Below are 23,454 nucleotides of genomic sequence, written 5' to 3'. Positions count from 1 at the left end.
TTATCAAAGTCGTAAACGTGATGGTACGCTTTTCTCCTCCTTATACGAGGCATCACAACAACGTTTCACCAGGCAACGCCTGTCAACTGCTGTTTGTGTATGAGAAATCGGTTGGAAACTTTCCCGGTGTGAGCACGTTGTATGTATCGCCACCGGCGCCAACCTTGTGTGAATGCTCTAAAAAGCTAATCATTTGCATATCACAGCATCTTCTTGCTGTCGGTTAAATTTCGCGTCTGTAGCACGTCATCTTCGTGGTGTAGCAGTTTTAATGGCCAGTAGTGTAGCACTGGCGTCATGGTATGGTGTGCCACTGGGTACACAACACGATAATCTCTAGTTCAGACGATCGACAATTGGGACAGTTGGCATTATATTTGTGACGGGTTAAGGCACATGGCTAGTCCCTATATTTGGTGGGTCCGCGTCTTTGTCGCTCGACAACCCTATCTCGATAGATATGTTGCCAGGCTAGCACCTTCTCCAGATCTCTCACCCACTGAAAACATTTGGTTACTGTTTTCCCAGCCACTGTTGTTGACGAAGTCTAGTACAGAGTTGAAAAGACCTGAAGTGATGCAACCATGTGTCATCGTAGCTCATTTCCATTCGATGCCCAGCTGACTTCGACCCTCGTTGCTGCCAGAAATGGCATCTCTGTGTACTAAATTTTGTACCCTGTACACTTCCACATCACTTACAAATTTAATCATTTATTATCCCTGCTATATTGTATAAGCACGTTAAGTAAAAGTTTATTTGCTGTTTCTCCTGAAGTTGCAATTTTAATGGCTAATAGTGTAGATAGGTCTCGGTGAAATCATCACGAGACTGATGTTTTCTAAGTTCAGAACTGCAGGTACAGGGGAATACACGATCTATATTTATCTATGGCCAAAGACTGGAACCGTGCCACGTAACTGCTGATCTTTATGAAAGCAAAAGGTTCATCGCCACTATATTTAGCAAGGCTCAGGTAGCCCAGTAGTTCTGCATATGCAGACAGTCGTCACGTAATCACCAACTGCTCGTGAAAGATAATTACCTCAGACGTCGCGAATCACACTGTCGCCGTTTTTTGCTTTTTTTCTTTTTGTTTTTATTTTTTTATTTTTTTTTACGCACCGAGCCATCTCCACTGCCTCGCAATCTTTAAAGCCTCTCTCATAAACTTTCTTTGGTCATGTTGGCAGTATGTACATATCGAATGAAGCACTCCGTTGACTCCATACAAAACAAATAACACAGTGCGTTACTGATGAAGTAGCGAAGTTGTTTTCGATCGTAGGGTAAATTTAGAGAACCGGTGGAAATATTCTGCTGCTTCCAATGTGTGTCTAGCGTAATCGTCATGAGAATAAGATGAGAGACTATTTTAGTGGAGCCGGCCGCTGTGAACGAGCGGTTCTAGGGGCTTCAGTCCGGAACCATGCGGCTGCTAAGGCCGCTGGTTCAAATCCTGCCTCGGGCATTGATGTGTGTGATGTCCTTAGGGTAGTTAGGTGTACATAGTTCTAAGTCTAGAGGACTGATGACTTCAGATGTTAAGCCCCCTAGTGCTTAGAGCCATTTATTTTCGTGGAGTCGGCTATGCACCCTATATCAATAGGACTTTTTGCTGTTATTTATTCATTCCAATGAACGTTAATTTCCTTACAGCTTTATGTTTTATTTAATTTTTGTATCTGTTTCACGCACAGTCTTATCTTTAGCTGCTTGCTCATAAATCGAATATCGTAAGTACAACTGTAATCTTTCTGTTTTTGAGTGTGTGTTACTTCAAGGTTCGTGTGAGCCATCTGGAGTTTGGCAGTAGTGAGTGCAAACTGCATGCCAGAACTGCTTACTTAGCTGGATGGTAAGGTGTTTGTCTGCGAGGTGCCGGGGCTAGCAGTGTATTTAACACTAAATTCTAGAATCTACACATGTAAATGATGCTCTAAGCCCCCCTATTCTAACTCCGACTTTTGCTGTTGCACAAGGATTAAAAAATATACGTGAACTGACTGTAATCAACCCTGCAAGTGGAGTAGAAAAAAGTTTGGCACCTGCAATAATTTAATTTGATAAATAAGTTAAATAAAGGAAGGTTTCATTAACGTAGTGAGAAATGATGGGTTGCTCTACCGATTAACAGAATGAAAGTTCTGTCCAAAATAACAATATGATTTATTAAGACTAAACACAAAATAATAAACAAAAACACATGAAACATTTATAATACATCAAATTGGCTCAAATTGGATACACAAACAAACGCTGTGAAGGTGAAGTTGTCCCTAAACTAGATTGTGAGGGCCGGCCGAAGTGGCCGTGCGGTTAAAGGCGCTGCAGTCTGGAACCGCAAGACCGCTACGGTCGCAGGTTCGAATCCTGCCTCGGGCATGGATGTTTGTGATGTCCTTAGGTTAGATAGGTTTAACTAGTTCTAAGTTCTAGGGGACTAATGACCTCAGCAGTTGAGTCCCATAGTGCTCAGAGCCATTTGAACCATTTTAGATTGTGAGGTTTATGACGAAGTGGTATGTGGAGCCAATTCCTTGCCACTCAAATCTTAAGAGAGACACACAGCTAACCCAACATTAATTGCTGCTACTCAACACAGAACAAAGTTAGAAAAAGACGAACAGGCGCACTCTGCTGAGCTCTGATTATCACCTAGGAAAATCCCTATCTGCCGATGCTGCGGACATACATTACCAAACTGTCTTCTTAACTGCCAGAACACGATCTGGCGTAACGGAGGCGATGGCTGGTTGCTTCGACGTCCTCGACCGATAGGCGAGAGCCGACTCCCTAGAGCACCCGTACAGGCCGAACACACAACATTCCCGCCCCCACGACTGTGGCCGTGATTAAACGTTCCAATCCGCAACTCGAAAACTGGCGGAAAATTCCACTCCATTGCCGGAGCACTACCATTCTACCAATGGAGATTCTTGGCGCCAATTTCTGCGCTGATTTTGCTACGTCACGGAGCTATGCCCTGAGCCAGCCAATCACAGTTACTATTTTGCAGAAAGCGAGGGAATTTTCCCGCCACAACTGCCTGGGTACACAAGTCATTCCCACGCCTCGCTGGTAGCCCGCCAGAAAGTGTTTTCGCTAAGATTCTGCGAAGTAACGGAACCTCTAGCCCAGCCGCTACTTCAGACCCCTCCGGGCGTGTCTTTTGACAATGTCGGCGTCTGCAAAGCATTCACTCGACTTCATCACACCCGTCGGCTTAACCCTTTCCAGAACAGGAGAGCCCGCCTGTCACCGGACCACCCGGGTGACAAGAGACGCTGCGTGGGAAGTCCGCGTGTGAAGGAATAGCAACTTTTCACCGCATGCAATTAGAGACAAAAATCGTAAGATAGAAATATGAGAGGGGGCTCATGCCACCACTCATGTCTACCATGCAGTGGGCCTGGGTTCGATTCCCGGCCGGGTTGGAGATTTTTCTCCACTCTTGGTGTTGTTCTGTCCTCTCCATCATTTCATCATCACCGACAGGCAACTCGCCCAATGTGGCATCACATGAAATAAAATTTGTAACACGGTGGCCAGGCTTTCCCGGATGGGGCCTCCCGGCCATCAATGCCACACGATCGTTTCGTTTTTACTACCTGCCACGCTTTCGGACTCAAAACACGAATTCTACCAGCTACACGACACCTTGTAGGCTTACAACACCGCAGAACGACACTTGCAATATTAACCACTCACGCTGCTCAGTGCAGGTGCGTGTGAAATTTAATTACCAGTAATTAAATCTCCAAAAATTCATAAACGAAAGGAAAGAAACAATAGTCTTTTCTGATGAATAAACAAAATTTTTCCAGATCATGTCACCTGCTTTACGCCAGAATGCCGACACAACGAGTGCACGATTCAGGCGTATAGAGTCGTTTGATGGTATTTGTCTAGAGATGGGGTTGCCTCATCAGACGGCTGTAGAACAGACAAAACTGTTATATTCGTTACAGTTAACCTTTAACTGATTTATTAAAACATATGATTCACAGGTGAAGGGAAACTTTAGTGGCAATTCACCATGTCATGAATAACGAAATTTGTGTGCGTGTACTTACAAACAGAAAGAAATTACCCAGTCTCGAGATAAAATTCCACTATATATTGACCGCAGTGAATAAGTGCTGAAGGCAACTGAATGCCCCGTGGAAGATTGCAACTCACCATGCCATTGGCCTTATAAAGTCTGGGCAGCTCGAAAATGCAGTAATATTGGAGAGGATCAACTCACGATCCCAGTACAAAAAAAAAAAAAAAAAAAAAAAAAACAAGGAACCTCACATCGTGAAATAAACATGTAAATTGCGAGTTGTTCAGAGGAAAAGAAGCGCAAATGCTAACCGCGACACTTTCAACAAGAACAGCGAAAGAAGCGACAGGCTGGGCCGGATGTCTCGTGACAGCTACGCGGCAAGACGTCCCCCGAACGGTGCACACTACGTCCTCGAGCCCGTTTCTGTCTGTCTGTGGTCTTCCATCCTCCTCGCCACTCGTCTACCCTACAGGTGGGGGGGAGTAATCCCCAGTTTCGCCAACGTGACAGCCGAGAATTTCTCCTCACATTCAAAATTTCAGCGCCTATTGCATTTTTGTAAACCGACTAAAAGTTGGTACTGGACAGGCTTCCACCCTGGTTGGCAGAAAATTCGTCTGGGCCCAAAATGCAGCTCGTTCCCACACTGTGTACGGCAATACGGTGGTGGGTCCGCCTCTGCTGATGCTTCTGCGAGGCCGAAGACATTTCTGGCAACCCCCAGGGACCGACTGTATTTGGCACAGCTGTGAGAAGGAGCCTTATCAGCCTGAGAGCACCGTCACCTCTGCCAGCCTTCTCACACGGCTCTAGGGTCCCGGGAGAGGGGGGGGGGGGGATCCAGGGAAACATCCTGAAAATCCCTCCTCGGTACCTCAATGTCCTAATTTTGCAGCTGGCCTTTGTCGTGCCGTTGCAGCGACGGGGAATTGAACGAGTTCAATACTCCAGATTTCTCAAGCCCAATTACTCCATCCAGAAAATTTCGTATAGCAACAACAGCAATAACTACGTATATGGTTGCTTAGAGACATGTGACCAACCACTTACGCCACATCATATAACTAACTTTACATTAAGGAAAGCACCTACAAAACATCTGCCACAGAGTTTGATAATTCGCATCGAACACCCTCTACTTTCAGAAAGGTTGTTTGCAGCGGAGTGTGGACTGATACGAAACTACCTGCTACTTTCTGCGTAGTAACGTCCCAATAGCCGTTAAATATAGTAAGTTACCAGATGTAGAAGTATGAAACCGGAATTTTCCTATTGATGGTGCTAACCGTCGGTGTAGGGCCCGTGAGACCGCTTCTGCAGCGCCTCTGTTTCCTCTAACGGCTGACGATGAATGTCAGCACACAGTAACAAAGTTCCATACACTGGCATCTGTTTGAAACCCGTAAACATGTGTTTTGTGCCTACGAACTACTATTTGCAGACAGCATTGGTTTTCTGATATCATTTGAAGAAAACTGCTGCAGAATCGCATCGACTGCTTGTCGAAACTTTCGGCTAACATGCTCTTGGGAAAACACAGTGTTTCGAGTGGTACAAAAAATTCGAAAGTGGTGACCTTGACATGAGAAACGACGAGCGTGGGAAACCACCGAAAAAGTTCGAAGACAACGAATTGCAGGCCTTATTGGATGAAGATGATATACAACCTCAACAGGAACACTCGGAGAAATTGAATGTGACGCAGAAAGCCGTTTCTCTTCGGTTGAAAGCTATGGGAAAGGTGCAGAAAGTAGGCAAATGGATTCCGCATGAACTGAATGAAAGACAGCAAGCAAATCGCAAGACCATTGTCAAATGCTGCTCGCCAGATACAAAAGACAGTAGTTTCTCCATCGAATAGTGACAGGTGATGAGAAATGGATACTAAGCGTCGTAGATTATGGGTAAATCCAGACAAACCATCGACTGTAAGACCAAATCGCTTTGGAAAGAAGTGTTTATTGGGATCAGAAGGGTGTAATCTATTATGAACTGCTAAAACCTGGTGAAACGGTTAACACTGATCGATACCAACAGCAAATGATCCATTTAAATTGAGCATTAAGTGAAAAACGACCGGAATATGGAAAAAGGCAGCACAGTCATATTACTACACGATAACGCTCCATCACACACAGCAAAACGGGTCATGGAAACGATCGGGGCGTTCGGTTGGGAAATACTAGGGCATGCGGCTTATTCTCCAGACCTGGCTCCGTCCGTTTGCATCACTGGGACACGCTCTCGCTGAATAACGCTTCAATTTATATGAAAATGGCTCACTAATTGGTTCGCTTCATAAGAATAACGGTTTTTTTGGCGTGGCTTTTATAGCCTACCGGAGGGTTAGGAGAAATGTATAAATAGTAGTGGAAATTACTTCGAATAAAAAATTGTTTATCAGTTTCAAACAACAGATGTGTAATTATTGCAACTAAATTTGGGTTTCATACTTCTACACCTGGTAGATGCTTTTTTTCTTAGATCGTCAGTTTTCTAACTGGTTTGACGCAGCCCACAGTAACTCCTCTTTTGTACCAACTTCAACTCAGAGTAGCACATGCACCTTATGTCTTCAATAATTTGCTCGATATATTCTGTTCTTTACCTTACCCTACAGTTTTTATCCTCTACTACTATGCAGCTATTCTCTGATGTCTCAACACAAGTACTATCATCACAAGTACTATCATCCTGCTCCATCTTCCTGTCAGTGTTTACCGTAAGTTCCTTTCCTCGCCGATCCTGCGGAGAAGCTCCTCGTTCCTTACCTTAAGAGTCCACCTAATATTCAATCTTCTTCTGAAGCACCACATATCAGACGCTTCGATTCTTTTCTGTTCCCGTTTCTCCACAACCCCTGATTAACTATCATACAATACTGTGCTCTAGACGTATCTACCTACAAATTTCTTCCTCGGATTAAGGCTGATGTTTGATACCAGCCGCCGCGCGGAATTAGCCGAGCGGTCTCAAGCGCTGCAGTCATGGACTGTGCGGCTGGTCCCGGCGGAGGTTCGAGTCCTCCCTCGGGCATGGGTGTGTGTGTTTGTCATTAGGATAATTTAGGTTAAGTGGTGTGTAAGCTTAGGGACTGACGACCTTAGCAGATAGGTCCCATAAGATTTCAGACACATTTGAATTTGATACCAACAGACTTCCTTCGGCCATAAATGCCCACTTTGCTTGTGCTGCCTGCTTTTTGTGACCTGTTTGCATCGTCCGTGATGTATTATTTTGCTTTCAGCTTAGCATATTTCCTCAACTTAGTCGTCACCAATTTTGACATTCAGCTTCTGGATATTCTCATTGCTTCAACTTGTCATTACTTCCGTCATTCTTCGATTTACTCTCCATTAATTTTCTGTGCTTGTTAGACTGTTCATTCAACAGATCCTGTAATTTTTCTTAACTATCACTGACGATAGCAATGTCTCCAGTAAATGTTATCAATGATATCCTTTCAGCCTGGATTTGAATCCCACTCTTGAACCTTTCTTTCATTTCCGTCCTTTCTTTCATTTGATATATACGATGAACAGCCGGGGCGAAAGAATACATCGCTATCTGACACTCTTTTTAAATCGAGCACTTAAGTTTTGGACGTCCAGTCTTATTGATCCCTCGTGGTTCTCGTGCCTATTGTATTTTACCCTTTTTCCCTATAGTTTACTCCTACTTTTCTCAAAATTTCGAATATTTTGCTCCATTTTCATTGTCGAACGCTTATTTTTGGTCGAAAGACTCCATGAACGTGTCTTGATTTTTCTTACTTAAGTTTTCCTCCCACTTCAAGCGCAACGTTAAAACTGAATCTCTGGTGGCTTTACCTTTCCTAAAGCCAAACGATCCTCATCTAACACATTTTCTTGTCAGCAGCTTGCATGTAAAAGATAGTTTTCGTAATTGCCTGTTCTTTCACCCTTCAGAAATATTTGAATAGTATTTTTCCGAAAATCAGATGGTATGTCTTCGAACTCATATATTCTACACACCAACTTGAATATTCGTTTGGTTGCTACTTACCGCTAATGATTCGAGAAATCCCAAAAGAAGGAAACAATGGGAATGGAAAAGGGGTGGGGATTGTGTGGTTGTAAAACCTTAACAAGGCTTGAACACATTTATTAACAACGAAACTCAACAAATCAGACTGCATGAATAAGGTCAAAGTAGCCAGTGTTCTGTTCACAAGTATACGAAACTTAATATTTAGTACAACATAACAAACAGTAAAATCAACTGCGCATTGGAATACCTTTAGCTTTACAATAATAATGAGCGCACAAAACAATATACTAATATATCATAAATAATTATGCAGGCTGTAAAGGAATGAGAAGAAATAAATAAAATAATCAAATACTGGCTCAGGACACAATATCCAAGTACCCTATCAGAAGCCTACACACGAAGTCCCAAGCTAATACTAATACAATCAGTTAACAGGAGCAACACTAAATGGATAATAAAGACACACTGATGTAGGTGGCCACCACTGACCATTGGCCACAATGAATGAGATCATTAAATCAACCAGCAGCAAAAGACAGAACAGAAAATTTAATGAAATTCCATTCGCAAATTGCGAAACCTAAACTGACTTCAGCTGTAATGTGTATCAATGACATTTGGAAATTTATGCCAACGGGGACTCGAACGCGTATTTCGCGCTTAATGCGACTAGTCGTCTTAACAACTTCAGCTACGAGAGCACGGCTCCAGGACCTACCCAAACCGCCATATGTCACACTTGTCCACCTCTCCTACGCTTGCACACACACACTGTGTGATTACTGCCGGGAGGGACGTTCGATGCGATCGTCGTTTTAACCCTTTGAACCGTGTAATACTTACTACGTTATCGTACAATGTCAGAGTTGACAATTCATGTTATACAACGTTCCTTCAGGCATGGATACATATGTCAACGGGATAAAACGACGGTGTATCATCGATAGTTCCTCTCTGGCGGATATTAAGAGTTTGTGTGTGTGTGTGTGTGTGTGTGTGTGTGTGTGTGTGTGTGTGTGTGTGTGTGTCTGTGCGCACAAAGATGTATTTAAGTAGAGTAATGAAACTGAAATGTGTAATGGAAGTGACACACCAAAATCACAATAATAATCCGTTGTAGTTGCTACATATTTTATTACAATCAAAAGTAATATAATATCACAATCACAATAATACAGCCCGCATCTCGTGGTCGTGCGGTAGCGTTCTCGCCTCCCACGCGCGGGTTCCCAGGTTCGATTCCCGGCGGGGTCAGGGATTTTCTCTGCCTCGTGATGGCTGGGTGTTGTGTGCTGTCCTTAGGTTAGTTAGGTTTAAGTAGTTCTAAGTTCTAGGGGACTGATGACCGTAGATGTTAAGTCCCATAGTGCTCAGAGCCATTTTTGAACAATAATACAGGAGACTGCCTTACAATGCCAGATGACTTGGAACAATAACAAATAAATTTCTTTAACCAGAACAAGACCAATAAAATTTGAAATTTGAATATGACTAGTCAAATATATTCAGTTAAAGCTTTACTTAAATAGTACAAATGTCCATACAATTCCCATCAGAACTCTCATTACTTCCCATCGGCTAAGGAACAGATCAAGGGTAAGAACACAGATCTTTCCTTAAGACAACTATATGCAAATGACTAAAACAATTAAGGAGGTGCTAGCCAACTTTCCTTAACAAAACTATACACAAATGACTAAAACAATTAAGGAGGTGCTTTAATTTTGACCAAACCAATCTTCAAATTTATTTACTCAATTGATTAATCAACAATGTTCTTAGAATAATTACAACTAGAACATGACCATTTGACAATACCCTTAAAATGAGGTTGCTTCAATATTGCGTTTGAATTAGCGATAGACGCGAGTAGACCAAGGATTCAAATCAGTACGAGAGATCCACGAGACAGGAAATGACATAGAAATGTACTCAACTTTGCACTGCAATTGAACTTCAGATGCCATAATTCTCCACCGGAAAGGTGGAATCACGCAAAAGTGACAACATAACCCAAGATGTAAAGGAGACGACAGGACCTTAAATATCTCTTTGCCACCGTGGTGCTCTGCTCCCAGTATGTTCGCGTCGGCCGCTGCCAATTATCTGTAACACAACATACATCAACGGCAAACAATATTCTGAGACATAAACTACACAATCTTATCTCGAGAACAGGTGATCAATACAAATGAACAGAAACAAATTAGCCTCCGTGAGTTACTTGGCCAGTGCCAGCCCTTAGACTCTGATTAATAAGTTCGCAAAAAATCATCCCCTAAAGTTAAGATGACAAGAATTATCCCAGCGCACATTTACACTCCAAACTACCAAATGAACTACAGGGTAGAACAGAGGACGTATCTCTGGGTGTCTTGAAACGCCTGAGCCGGACTTACCCACTACTCGTTGCACTTCTTTAACCACGCTTCATGGCGGTTGGTTGGGCGTAGCCACACTTCCTCAACTGCTGTCAAGACAGATAGTCACGACACCGAGGTAAGTGATAAACAACTAAAACAATTCCAAAGGATTGTTGGTACACTGGCATATTCAATTAAGCCGCACGCAACCCACCGAAGCAATTCGGCGACTCCAGTTTAATCGGTCGGCGTAGCTTATACCAGACTCGAAGGATCTTGTCCTTCCGATCTCTACGAAAACCAAATCACCATGGGCGGTGGATCTGCCCTCACGACTCAGCACGCCGTAGCCGCCGCCCTCGCTCCTTCGTTGTCCGACTCGTCCTCTTGCCGTCCTACCTACGTACACAGTCCCACGCGACTCTCGCTCACCGCCGATCCCGACACACATCACGACAGAGCGCACCCGCTGCCGTTAAATCCGCGCCGCCAAAGATGAGCAGAAGACAATTAAGCATCGAAGTCGACTCAAAGATCAAAATGACGATCGATGGAAACTGGCGCCAGAAACGCACCAGCTCAGAAACTTCGGAAATATATTTGTGTAGGTAACATATTTAAGTGATTAACACTGCAAGATCACATGTTAATGCAAGCGCGAGATATGCCATTGCAAGTGTGATTGCTGGTACACTAACAACCGGTGTAACCGCCAGAATGTTGAATGCAAGCATCCAAACGTGCATGTGCGGGGTCCGGATGTCAGTTTGTGGGCTGGAGTTCCATGCCTGTTGCAATACAGGGACGATTAATGCTATTTGTGGATTACGGAGTTCTCGTCCGATAATATCCCATACATGTTCGACTGAAGACAGATCTGGTAACCGAGCAGGCCAAGGCAATATGTAGAAACTCTGTAGATAGTGTTGGGTTACAGTAGCAGTATGTAGGCAAGCATTTCTTTCTTTCTTTTGCGACTGCCTTCATCCCGCATTGTGCGCAGGGTCGGCAGGGGTAAGTACGGAATTGGCATGGTTAATGTTTAGGGGAGGCCGGATGCCCTTCCTGCCGCCACCCCGTACCTCCCCCCCCCCCCCCCCGGACGTAATTAGTGTACCCCAGCTGTCTGCGTCTAGTGTAAATCGTGCCTAAATGTGTTACAAATGTCTGTGAGTCGTAACTTAGGCGGGACGTAGGGACCAGCCCGGTATTCACCTAGGAGGATGTGGAAAACCGCCTAAAAACCACATCCAGGCTGGCCGGCACACCGGCCGTCGTCGTTAATCCGCCGGGCGGATTCGATCCGGGGCCGCCGCGTTTACCCGAGTCCGGGAAGCAGCGCGTTAGCGGTCTCGGCTATCCTGGCGGGTAGTATGTAGGCAAGCATTATCCTATTGGAAAACATCCTCTGGAATACTGTTCTTGAATGGCAGCACAACGGATCGAATCACCAGACTGAAGTACAAATTTGGGGTCAGGGTGGGTGGGATAAACACGAGAGTGCTCCTGCTGTCATACGAAATCGCACCCAAGAGCGTAACTCCAGGTGCAGGTCCCGTGTGGGTAGCATGCTGACAGGTTGATTGCATGCCCTCAACTGGCCTCCTCCTAACCAACGCACGGTCATCACTGGCACCGAGGCAGGACCAGTTTCCATCAGTGAATACAACAGTACCCCACCCAGCCATCCAATGAGCTCTCGCTTGACACCACTCAAATGGTTCATACTAGCGCGAAAGTGGTAGGGAGACACGAATTAGAACAAACAGACACCACGCATAATGTTAGAACTGCACTGATCCCCATTATATCCAGACTGAGTCTTTGCATTTACCACGTTCAAACTTCTGATATTCCACGCCCAGACTTGTAGAGCGTTACACGTTACCCTTTCGTTGGTTATTCCATATTTTTCTCTTTTTCAGCTGTCTCCTTGGCAGTCCCTCCTGTACATCCTAATGGGGGCCTAGTCCGGGATCTGTTGCCGATAGGAAGCTCATCATAGCACTTTTTATAATCTATTATATATTATCATTCTTTGGATACAAATTGTCTTCAATACAGTGGATTCCACTACCTTCTGTATCCCCAGCCGTTGATTATTGCACATTGTTACGTCTTTTAAGGCCAGTTTGCAAAACCAAGGGTAAGAGTTTGCCCTCAAACGGTGTCCGCTCCTCCATTCTCTCTGACACGGCCGTTGGCAGAATGAGGGTAACCATTACATCGAAAGTCTTCGGCACCATTAATGACGATTTTCATTCAGTATTTAAGCAGTACCTGGGATCTAATCTGCGGCCGAGGTCGTTTTGATTTAATTTTTATTTATTTATTTTGATTTTGTTTTGATCGTTATTGCTCTCGGCGTTTGGTCGGTGCTGACGTCACATGATACCCTTACAAGTTGAATTCATCAATCAGTTTATTCATTACAGAGTACAGCCAGTCCTTTGACTGAACACGCTGAGCTACTGTGCCGACACCACTAGACCACGGAACAGCATATGAGATAAATATGAAAATAAAAATTACGATTGTAGGAAAACTTACTTACATTGAAATAAGGAGAGTTATGGCGTGTACACCGAGTGTCAATTTTTGTCTCTATCCATATGCGAGTGGAATGGGTTAAAATATCGAAAATATTGCTGCAAAGTGCCTTATCTTTTCGCTGCAGAGTGGTTTATAAAGTATACATTTAGGTTTTATCTGGCTTTCTATGGCAGTGTTTAATTAAAACATGCGGTTTGATACCATACTATTAGTGTCTGCCTACTGAACGGACTTTGTTAATCACTATGTTTATATTCTGTAGCGAAAAGTTGTTTGTTAGCTTCTTCTGACCCTCGGTGTACTGACACTATTACACTATAAATAGGTTTCAAAGTAACATTTACTTTATCATATTAACAAATATAACAAATCATTCCTAGCTAACTACATCTGCGAAATAAACTATTAATTGGATCGTTTTACCGACCCCCGACTCAGAAGACAGTTGCTGAACAGTTCAAAGCAAACTTGAGTTTCATTTCAAATATGTACCCCGCTCATACAATTATGCGGTGGTGACTTCAATATACCCTCGATATGCTGGAAAAATTATACGTTTAAAGCCGGCGGCAGGCATAAAACATCATCCGAAATTGTACTGAATGCTTTCTCAGAAAATGATTTTGAACAATTACTTCATGAGCCCACTCGAAGCGTAAATGGTTGCGAAAGCATACTTGACCTTTTAGTAACAAATAATCTTGGACAAATAGTGAGTGTTGTGACGAATACAGCGATTAGCGACCACAAGGCAGTTGCTGCTAGGCTAAATATCGTAACACCTACAACCATCAAAAAGAAACGAAAAGTATATCTATTTAAAAAAGCTGATAAAAATGCTCTTAACGTCTTTTTAAGAGACAGTCTCCACTCCTTCCGATGTGATCATGTAAATGTAGAGAAGTTGTGGAATGTTTTCGAAGAGATAGTATCAACAGCAATTGAGAGATATATACCACATAAATTAATAAGTAATGGTACTGATCCCCCATGGTACACAAAACGGGTCAAGTCGTTGTTGCCGAAGCAACGAAAAAATCGTGCCAAATTTAAAAGAACGCAAAATCCCCAAGATTGGCAAAGTTTCATAGAAGTTCGAAATATGGCGTGAACTTCAATGCGAGGTGGTTTTAATAATTTCCACAACGAAATTCTGTCTCGAAATCTGGCAGAAAACCCAAAGAGTTTCTGGTCGTACATAAAGCACACCAGCGGCAAGGCACAATCAATACCTTCACTGCGCGATAACAACGGTGTACGCACTGATAACAGTGTCACTAAAACAGAGTTATTAAACACAGTTTTCCGAAACTCCTTCACCAAAGACGACGAAGTAAATATTCCTGAATTCCAATCAAGAACAACTGTCAAGATGAGAAACATAGAAGTAGATATCCTCGGTGTAACAAAGTAGCTTAAATCACTTAATAAAGGCAAGGCCTCCGGTCCAGATTGTATACCAGTCAGGTTCCTCTCAGAGTATGCTAATAAAATAGCTCCATATTTAGCAATTATATACAACCACTCGCTCACAGAAAAATAAGTACTTAAAGACTGGAAAATTGCTGAAGTCACACCAATACCCAAAAAGGGAAGTAGGAGAAATCCGCTGAATTACAGGCCTATATCACTAACGTCGATTTGCAGTAGGGTTTTAGAACATATACTGAATTCGAACATTATGAAGTACCTCGAAGAAAACGATTTATTGACATATAGTCAGCACGGATTCAGAAAATATCGTTCTTGTGAAATACAACTAGCTCATTACACTCATGAAGTAATAAGTGCTATCGACAGAGGATGCCAAATTGATGCCATATTTTTAGATTTGCAGAAGTCTTTCGACACCGTTCCTCCAAGCGTCTTCTAATCAAACTGCGTGCCTACGGAGTATCGTCTCAGTTGTGCTACTGGATTCGTGATTTCCTGTCAGAAAGGTCACAGTTCGTAGAAATAGACGGAAAGTCATCGAGTAAAACAGAAGTAATATCCGGCGTTCCCCAAGGAAGTACTATAGGCCCTCTACTGTTCCTGACCTATATTAACGACATAAGAGACAATCTGAGTAACCGTCTTAGATTGTTTGCAGATGATGCTGTCATTTACTGTCTTGTAAAGTCATCAGATGATCAAAACGACTTCCAAAATCATTGAGATAAGATATCTGTATGATGCGAAAAGTGGCAATTGACCCTGAATAAAGAAAAAATGGTTCAAATGGTTCTGAGCACTATGGGACTTAACATCTGTGGTCATCAGTCCCCTAGAACTTAGAACTACTTAAACCTAACTATCCTAAGGACATCACACACATCCATGCCCGAGGCAGGATTCGAACCTGCGACCGTAGCAGTCGCGCGGTTCCGAACTGCGCGCCTCCTGAATAAAGAAAAGTGGGAAGTTATTCACACGAGTACTAAAAGAAATCAGCTAAATTTCGATTACGCGATAAGTCACACAAGTCTGAGGGCTGTAAATTCAACTAAATACTTAGGGATTATAATTACAAATAACCTAAATTGGAACGATCACATAGATAATATCGTGGGTAGAGCAAACCAAAGACTGCGATTCATTGGCAGAAAGAAGGTGCAACAAGTCTACCAAAGAGACTGCTTACACTACGCTTGTCCGCCCTATTCTGGAGTACTGCTGTGCGGTGTGGCATCCGTATCAGGTGGAACTGACGGATGACATCGAAAAAGTACAAAGAAGGGCAGCTCATTTTGTATGATCGCGAAATAGGGGAGACAGTGTCACAGACATGATACGTGAATTGGAGTGGCAATCATTAAAAGAAAGGCGTTTTTCGTTGCGACGGGATCTTCTCATGAAGTTTCAGTCACCAGTTTTCTCCTCCGATTGCGAAAACATTGTTTGCACCCACCTACACAGGGAGAAATAACCATCACGATAAAACAAGAGAAATCAGGGCTCGCATGGAAAAATTTAAGTGCTCGTTTTTACCGCGTGCCGTTCGAGAGTGGAACGGTAGAGAGACAACATGAGGGTGGTTCATTGAACCCTCTGCCAGGCACTTTGTTGTGAATAGTGAATAGCAGAGTAATCACGTAGATGTAGCTGTGTAGAAATCACAGTATAGCAATAGACGATGACTTACAAATACTACATACTTAAATGAGGAACTGGAAAACGTGTGCCTCATGGAAATGGTCATAGGTGGATAATGGAAGCCATATATCATTAAATATTTTAAAAATGGATGTACGTGTACGTATGTAACATTCCACATCTCCTCCTAACCTACCCGATCGAATTCCACTGAACTTGTTACACATATCACTCGCTACCTGTAAAGACTCACTGTGGGGATAAGAACAACAATGTAATAGGGTTGAACAAGCAGCGTAGCTCACAACGCGCCATTTCGCAGACTTTATTCATCCGGTATGTGAGAATGAGAGCACTTATTGTCTTGCAACCGACTTTATATGTAATCTCAGAACTTTACTAAACTGTTTCTCCCTGAAAACGCCCATAGAATGATGAAAGTAAAAAAAAAAAAAAACTTTCTCGTTCGTATATGTTCACTGTTCATGCAGTAACACTACAACATCAGGCATGACATTTTAATGTATTGTTTCTTTTCTAATGACTGTATTCATGACACATTTTGCAGACACTATTCACATATATCATTTTTTTTGTACCTCCAAAACTATATAATTATACAACGCAAAGTTCAGGAAATATGACGTCATAGAGATTGAGCTGTGTGAAATCGAACCTGCAGGACGAATTTCGCTACAGATACAGGAGAAATATGTCTGCAAATGTATGTGAAATATTTTAAACATATGTGATACAAGTGCGTACTCCGGCAATGCCTACCATACGTTGTACACATATTACTATCTGGAAAGCAACGCTGTGAGAGTAAGAACGAGCATCCTCCTTTTGGTTAGAGAATGATAACGTGTAGAGAGGGATGGGCAGGAAGAGCTTGCAAGAGAGACAGAGAGGGAAGGACGACACAGAACAGATATGAAGGAGGAGGGCATAGATACAGTGACGAGGCGAGGGATGTGGTCAGAACAGGGAAAGAGGAGGAGATAGACGAGGGGGCTGGAGGACAGAGAAAGGGATAGAGGAGATAGAGGGGGAGGGAGAGATGGGCTCAGAGGGGGGAACTTTTCACTGACGATATCAATGTCATCAGCGAATCTTATCATTAATATCGTTTCACCTTGCCTTTTAATCCCATTTTTGAATCTTTCTTTCATTTCCATCAATGCCTCTTCGATGTATACATTGAACAGTGGGGGTGAAAGCTACATTCCTGTCTTACGCCCTTTTTAATCCGAGGACGTCGTTCTTGGACTTCCAGTCTCATTGTTCAGTCTTGGCTCTTGTAGATGTTGTATATTACCTATCTTTCCCTATAACTTAACCCTATTTTTGTGAGAATTTCGAACATCTTGCACCGTTGGACGTCGTCAAATGCCTTTGTCATGTTGTCAGATCCTTTGAACGTGCTTGGATTTTTCATTAGGCTTGCTTCTGTTATCAACCGCAACGTGAGAACTCCCTCTCTTGCGCCTTTACCTTTCCTAAAGCCAAATTAATCGTTATCGAATTGATACTCAGTTATCTTTTCCGTTCTTCTGTATATTATTCTTGTCAACAACTTCGATGCATGAGCTGTTAAGCTGATTGTGCCGTAACTCTCGCACTTGTCGGCTCTTGCAATCTTCGGAATTGTGTGGATGATGTTTTTCCGAAAGTCAGATGGAATATCGTCAAACTCCTACATTCTACACACCACGTGAATAACTGTTTTGTTGCCACTCCCCTCCGATGATTTAGAAATCCAAAGGAATTTTATCTCCCCCTTCGGCCTTACTATATCTTAATTCTTCCAAAGCTCTTCTAAATTCTGATGATAGTACTGGATGCCCTATCTCTTCTACATCGACTGTTGTTTCTTCTTCTATCACATCATCAGACAAATCGTCCCCCTCATACAGGCCTTTAATGTACTCTTTCCACGTATCCGCTCTCTCCTTTGCGTTTAACAGTGGAATTCCCATTGCACTCTTAATGTTACCCCTTACTTCTAATTTCAGTGAACATTGTTCTGGATTTTCTATATACTGAGTCACGCCTTCCGACAATCATTTCTTTTCCGACTTTTTACCTTTTCATGCAACCATTTGGCCTTATCTTCTCTGCACTTCTCGGTTATTTCGTTTTTAAGTGACTTGTATTTCTGTATTTCTGAATTCCCCTGAAAGTTTTTGTATTTCCTTCTTTCGTCGATCAACGGAAGCATTTCTTCTGTTATCCTTGGTTTCTTCGCATCTACCTCCTTTTTAACTCTGTTTTTCCTTCGAGCATCTGTGATTGCACTTTTTAGAGATGTTCATTCCTTTTCAATTATACTGCCTACCGAGCTATTCGTTATTACTATATCTAAAGCCTTAGAGAACTTAAAGCGTATCTCTTCACTTCTTAATACTACCGTATTCGAGTTCTTTGTGCACTGATTCTTTTTGTCTAAACTCTTAAACTTTGGCCTACTCTTCATCACTACTACACTGTGATCGCGTCTATATCTGCTCCTGAGTGCGCCTTACAATCCAGTATGTGATTTCGGAATCTCTGTCTAACCATGTTGTAACCTAACTTAAATCTTCCGTATCACCCGGCCTTTTCCGAGTATACCTCCTGCTCTCGTGATTCTTGAACAGGGTACACTCTATTATTAGCTGAAACTTATTGTATTCCTATTACCAAGCCCATATTCCCCTCCAACCCTTCCTTCTGCTCTTTACCCTTCAACCGCATTCCAATCTCCGATGAATACTAGATTTTCATCTCTCTTTACGACTGAACTATCCGTTCAAAATGGTGATACACTTTTTCGGTGTGTGTACCTGAGCTATTGTTTTCGGTGTTTGTTTGCTCTTGATTTTGATGAAAATAACCCTACCACTGAACTGTTCACTGTAAATCTCTTTCTGCCAAATCTTCCCATTCGTAACGCGTCCTACTCCCGTGATACAGTTTTCTGCTGTTGCTGATATTACCTCTATACACATCTGACCAGAAATCGCTGTCTTCTTTCCATTTCACTTCTTTGACCGCTACTGTATCTAGTTCCAGCCTTAGCATTTCCCTTTTCAGATTTTCTAGCCTACCTACCACCTTCCAACTTCCACGCCCCATCTCGTTGAACGTCATACTTTCATTGGTTACTTAATCTTTATCTCAGGGTCACCTCCCCCTTGGCAGTCACCTTCCGAAATCCGAATGGGGGCTAGTCCGGAATGTTTTCCCAACGGAGAGATCTTGACACTTTCCCAAATACAGATCACATGTCCTGTAGATGCACATTATGTGTCTCTAATGCAGAGGTTTCCATTGCCTCCTGCATCATCGTGCCGATGATTATTGCCGATTCTTCCACCTTTAGGGGCAGTTTTCCACCCCAAGGACAAGAGGGTACATTGAACCTCTGTCCTCCCCACCGACCTCTTTCACAAGGCCTTGTGGGAATGAGGGTGACTTCCTATGCCACTGCTGATGATTTTTATTCAAAATTTATGCTGCGGCGTGGTTCGAACCCAGAACCGAGGACGCTTAGATCATCAATCAGAGACGCTACCCACAGACCACGATTATTCTGCTGCTTATTAATAAATTGAAGACTTTCACGAATACAAAGGTTTTCACTAATTTTTGATTTATTCCCTTTGTCATACGTAGTATACCCGCATGGATTCATTTTGAAGAGTATAAATTTAAATTTAAGAACTATTATAAATGCCAGATGAGGCTAGAAAACCATAAATTGTGTTTTGTGTACTGCTGACTCTAGAAAAATCTTTAGAGCTATGGTAAAAGTTATACAAATGGAACTTGAAAAAATGTCTGCGCAGAGAGATAATTAAGTAAAACTGGCACATTGCTGTGATTATTCTACTTTACTTGAAAGGACAGACAAGGCAAAACAACTATTCATCTATCAGTCTCTTATACGTAATGTAAAAAATAATCGTAAAAAATATCGTCACCATTATACTGGTTTTAGAAGTGGATGGAACAGTGCCAGGTTGTGAACGAAATTATAGAACAGAGCAGTCTGAGATTCACGCATACTGAGAAAGCTCTAGACTTAACTTCAACAAAACCTGTACTGACAGCCCTTGAGAACCATTGCGTTGATCCAGCCTTTGTTACAATACCCATAAATATTTACACCAAAGCTTCTCATTAGACTTCAGAATGAAGGGAGTGGGTAATCTAGATGTAATTTGAAAATTGAACAGCTATATGCGACTTATGACCACAGCAGTTGGGTCCCATAGTGCTCAGAGCCATTTGAAGCTATCTGCGGATGAATCTGTGCGAAACTGCAGAGAAGTTATTTGTTCTTAATAAGTAGCATTGTTAGCAGTGGCTTGTTGGTGTTTTACTTTTTGTAAGAATTAACCTACAGTTTAAGAAAGTCTATAATGATATGCAATGAACACATCTAAAAATGGCACAGATTAACAATACAGGCAGTTAATAAGATTTTGCATTTAGCATGGTTCAAGAGAACTGGATAGGCAGCAGGCAAAAGAAGCAGTAACAATGACCTATGATGCTCTTCGTAGCAAACATTTCTCATTGGTATTGATTGATGTACATCTAGTATGTTAATTTCAACATGTAGTGGCGGACAAGAAAAAGTAAAACGGCTATGGATACGGTTACTTCCGTACTAGACGACACGGCACTGACCATTTTGGATCGACTAGCCACTGACGAAAACGTACGACTCGCCTGTTGCCTGCGTTCGTCCATCGTAGATTATGTCCGTTGAGCAACTCTGGCCTTCGCCGTTTATTGCTCCTGTTACCATGGGAACCTTTCATTTCTCCTTCAGAGAGTGTAATTGTCATAGCATTTTTATGAGTTGCCTAATGCCGTATGACTCATCCTTCTCGCAAGAAGCTACGTAACTCATCACACATTACAATGTGACCTCACTTTCTCTGCGACTATAGGACCTGTCATTTCTGTAGCTTTAGTGTTCTTTTGTAGCTTTAGAGGAAAATCACAAAGACATAACAGCAACTGACGAAAACTTCACAAACCAGGATCGCTAAACCAGCATTTTATTGGAGGACTGGTTTCGATGGAGCTATGTTGTCACCATCAGATCTTATGCTTCAGAATTTTCAGGACATATTATCCATCGGTGTTACAAGTCGCTTCGCACTGCGTGTGTACAGCCCACTACCACAAAGATTACTAAACACCGGCTTGTCAAATGTAAAAGTATTATGTACAAACTTAAAGCCGGCCGTGCGGTTCTAGGCGCTGCAGTCTGGAACCGCGAGACCGCTACGGTCGCAGGTTCGAATCCTGCCTCGGGCATGGATGTTCGTGTTGTCCTTAGGTTAGTTAGGTTTAACTAGTTCTAAGTTCTAGGGGAGTAATGACGTCAGAAGTTGAGTCCCATAGTGCTCAGAGCCATTTGAACCATTTTTTACAAACTTAAACATACCTATGCTGCCCGATTGCGAGTGTGAATGTTCCCTACCAGCCGGCAGCTGAAGATAATAAAAAAAATAAAAAAAACATAAATATTTTAGGACTTGAACAGTGAACAACGCTGAAAGTGAAAATCCACGCGAGATGTTCGTCGCGCCTAACTTCTACTATTTCTTAGCTTTTTATTTATGCAATAGTTTTTTTACACAGGTTGGCACTATAATAGTACTTATTATAATATTAGATTAGAGAAGACATGCGTAACTGAATGCCCAGTTTTCAGGGGAGTACCTGAGGCTGAATTGGAGCATGGATTGCTAATGTCCTCCATAAAGGTTATCTCAAAATTTCTACCGGTTTGACCCATGTACCTTGAACTACGCTCATCACATGTAATGCAATATACTCCTGGAGATTTATAACTTCCAGATCTCGACTTTGTCTTAACCTCTGGCCGTTATTTCTAGGAATGAAGCAGGCCGGAACTATGGTTTTAGATCGTTTGCAATTCCTTCTGGAAAGGTATTCTGTGATAAACCTTGTCATTACTTGACATATTGAGCCGACCGGCGAGGGTAATGGAACCTTTCAAGGGAGGACTTTAACAGTCTGAGTGGAAGTCTATTCAACGTGCCATCATTTTAAATTTACGTGGAATCATTAGGTCTCATGATGGCTGCAAAGACGAAGTGGTAATTAGTTTAAATAACCATAACTCGTGACTACCTAACATTCAGTAATACATCTCTATTGAAAGATAACAATCTGGTGGAAACGAAGTCTTTCATCAAATTTATCGAAAAGAAGGTAGTCGGGAAATCAATGGGGATGAACGTCAGATATTTGAACTTGTTCCTTCCTATTAACACTACACGTGGGTTACTGGGGTACTGAACTGGGAACTGCTTGATGGACACCTAGGAAGACTGGAATGTCAGACCGTTATTATTAATTCAGTTAGCAAATGAGTTTGAGCTTCAACTTGCGATCCAATGTCACGAAGGAGATGTGCGCTTAACTCAGCACACCCTAACATTGCTTCGGGTCACTAAGTAACAAGATCTCACTTGTTATTAAACTGTTATTGATGCGTTTCCGGCATGTCCCTTCATCAGACTACCAGAAATAACCAAAGTATAAAATATCAGGTTAAGGAATAACTCCACTTTGGCCCACCCGGCTGGCCGTGCGGTCTAACGCACGGCTTTCCGGGCGGGAAGGAGCGCCGGTCCCCGGCACGAATCCGCCCGGCGGATCTGTGTCGAGGTCCGGTGAGTCGGCCAGTCTGTAGATGGTTTTTAGGCGGTTTTCCATCTGCCTCGGCGAATGCGGGCTGGTTCCCCTTATTCCGCCTCAGCTACACTATGTCGGCGATTGCTGCGCAAACAAGTTCTCCACGCACGCGTACACCACCAGTACTCTACGACGCAAACATAGGGGTTACACTCTTCTGGTGTGAGACGTTCCCTGGGGGGGTCCACCGGGTCCGAACCGCACAGTAACCCTGGGTTCGGTGTTGGGGTGGCGGAGGGGTGAAGTGGACTGCGATAGTCATCGTGGGGTTGCGGACCACTGCGGCTGCGGCGGGGACGGAGCCTCTCCGTCGTTTCTAGGTCCACGGTTAATATGACATAACACAGCATAACTCCACTTTGCATCAAGTTTGATATTCCGATGAGTGGCCATGTCCGAAACGTGCCAATGAAGGTTTTGTATCAAGTGGGTTCTTGCTGCTTGTCGAACTGATCCAGTGTTAAAGGGCGTGCTCAGTTAGGTGCGTCAGCTGCCTGATCTAACAACTGGACGTCCTTGGCAATCGTAGAATGTCTGTAAAATGCACTTACAACGAGAACGGATATCAAGGATGGATTTGTAACGCTCGGCGCGTGTTGCGCGTGCGCAAACTGACTGCATCGCCTGGACTGGAGCGTCTGGCCGACACGCGATGCCGCACGTGAGCGGACG

The sequence above is a fragment of the Schistocerca serialis genome, chromosome 2 (assembly GCF_023864345.2).
Source record: "Schistocerca serialis cubense isolate TAMUIC-IGC-003099 chromosome 2, iqSchSeri2.2, whole genome shotgun sequence".
Classification (NCBI taxonomy): domain Eukaryota; kingdom Metazoa; phylum Arthropoda; class Insecta; order Orthoptera; family Acrididae; genus Schistocerca; species Schistocerca serialis.
Note: the sequence above shows the minus strand (reverse complement) of the source record.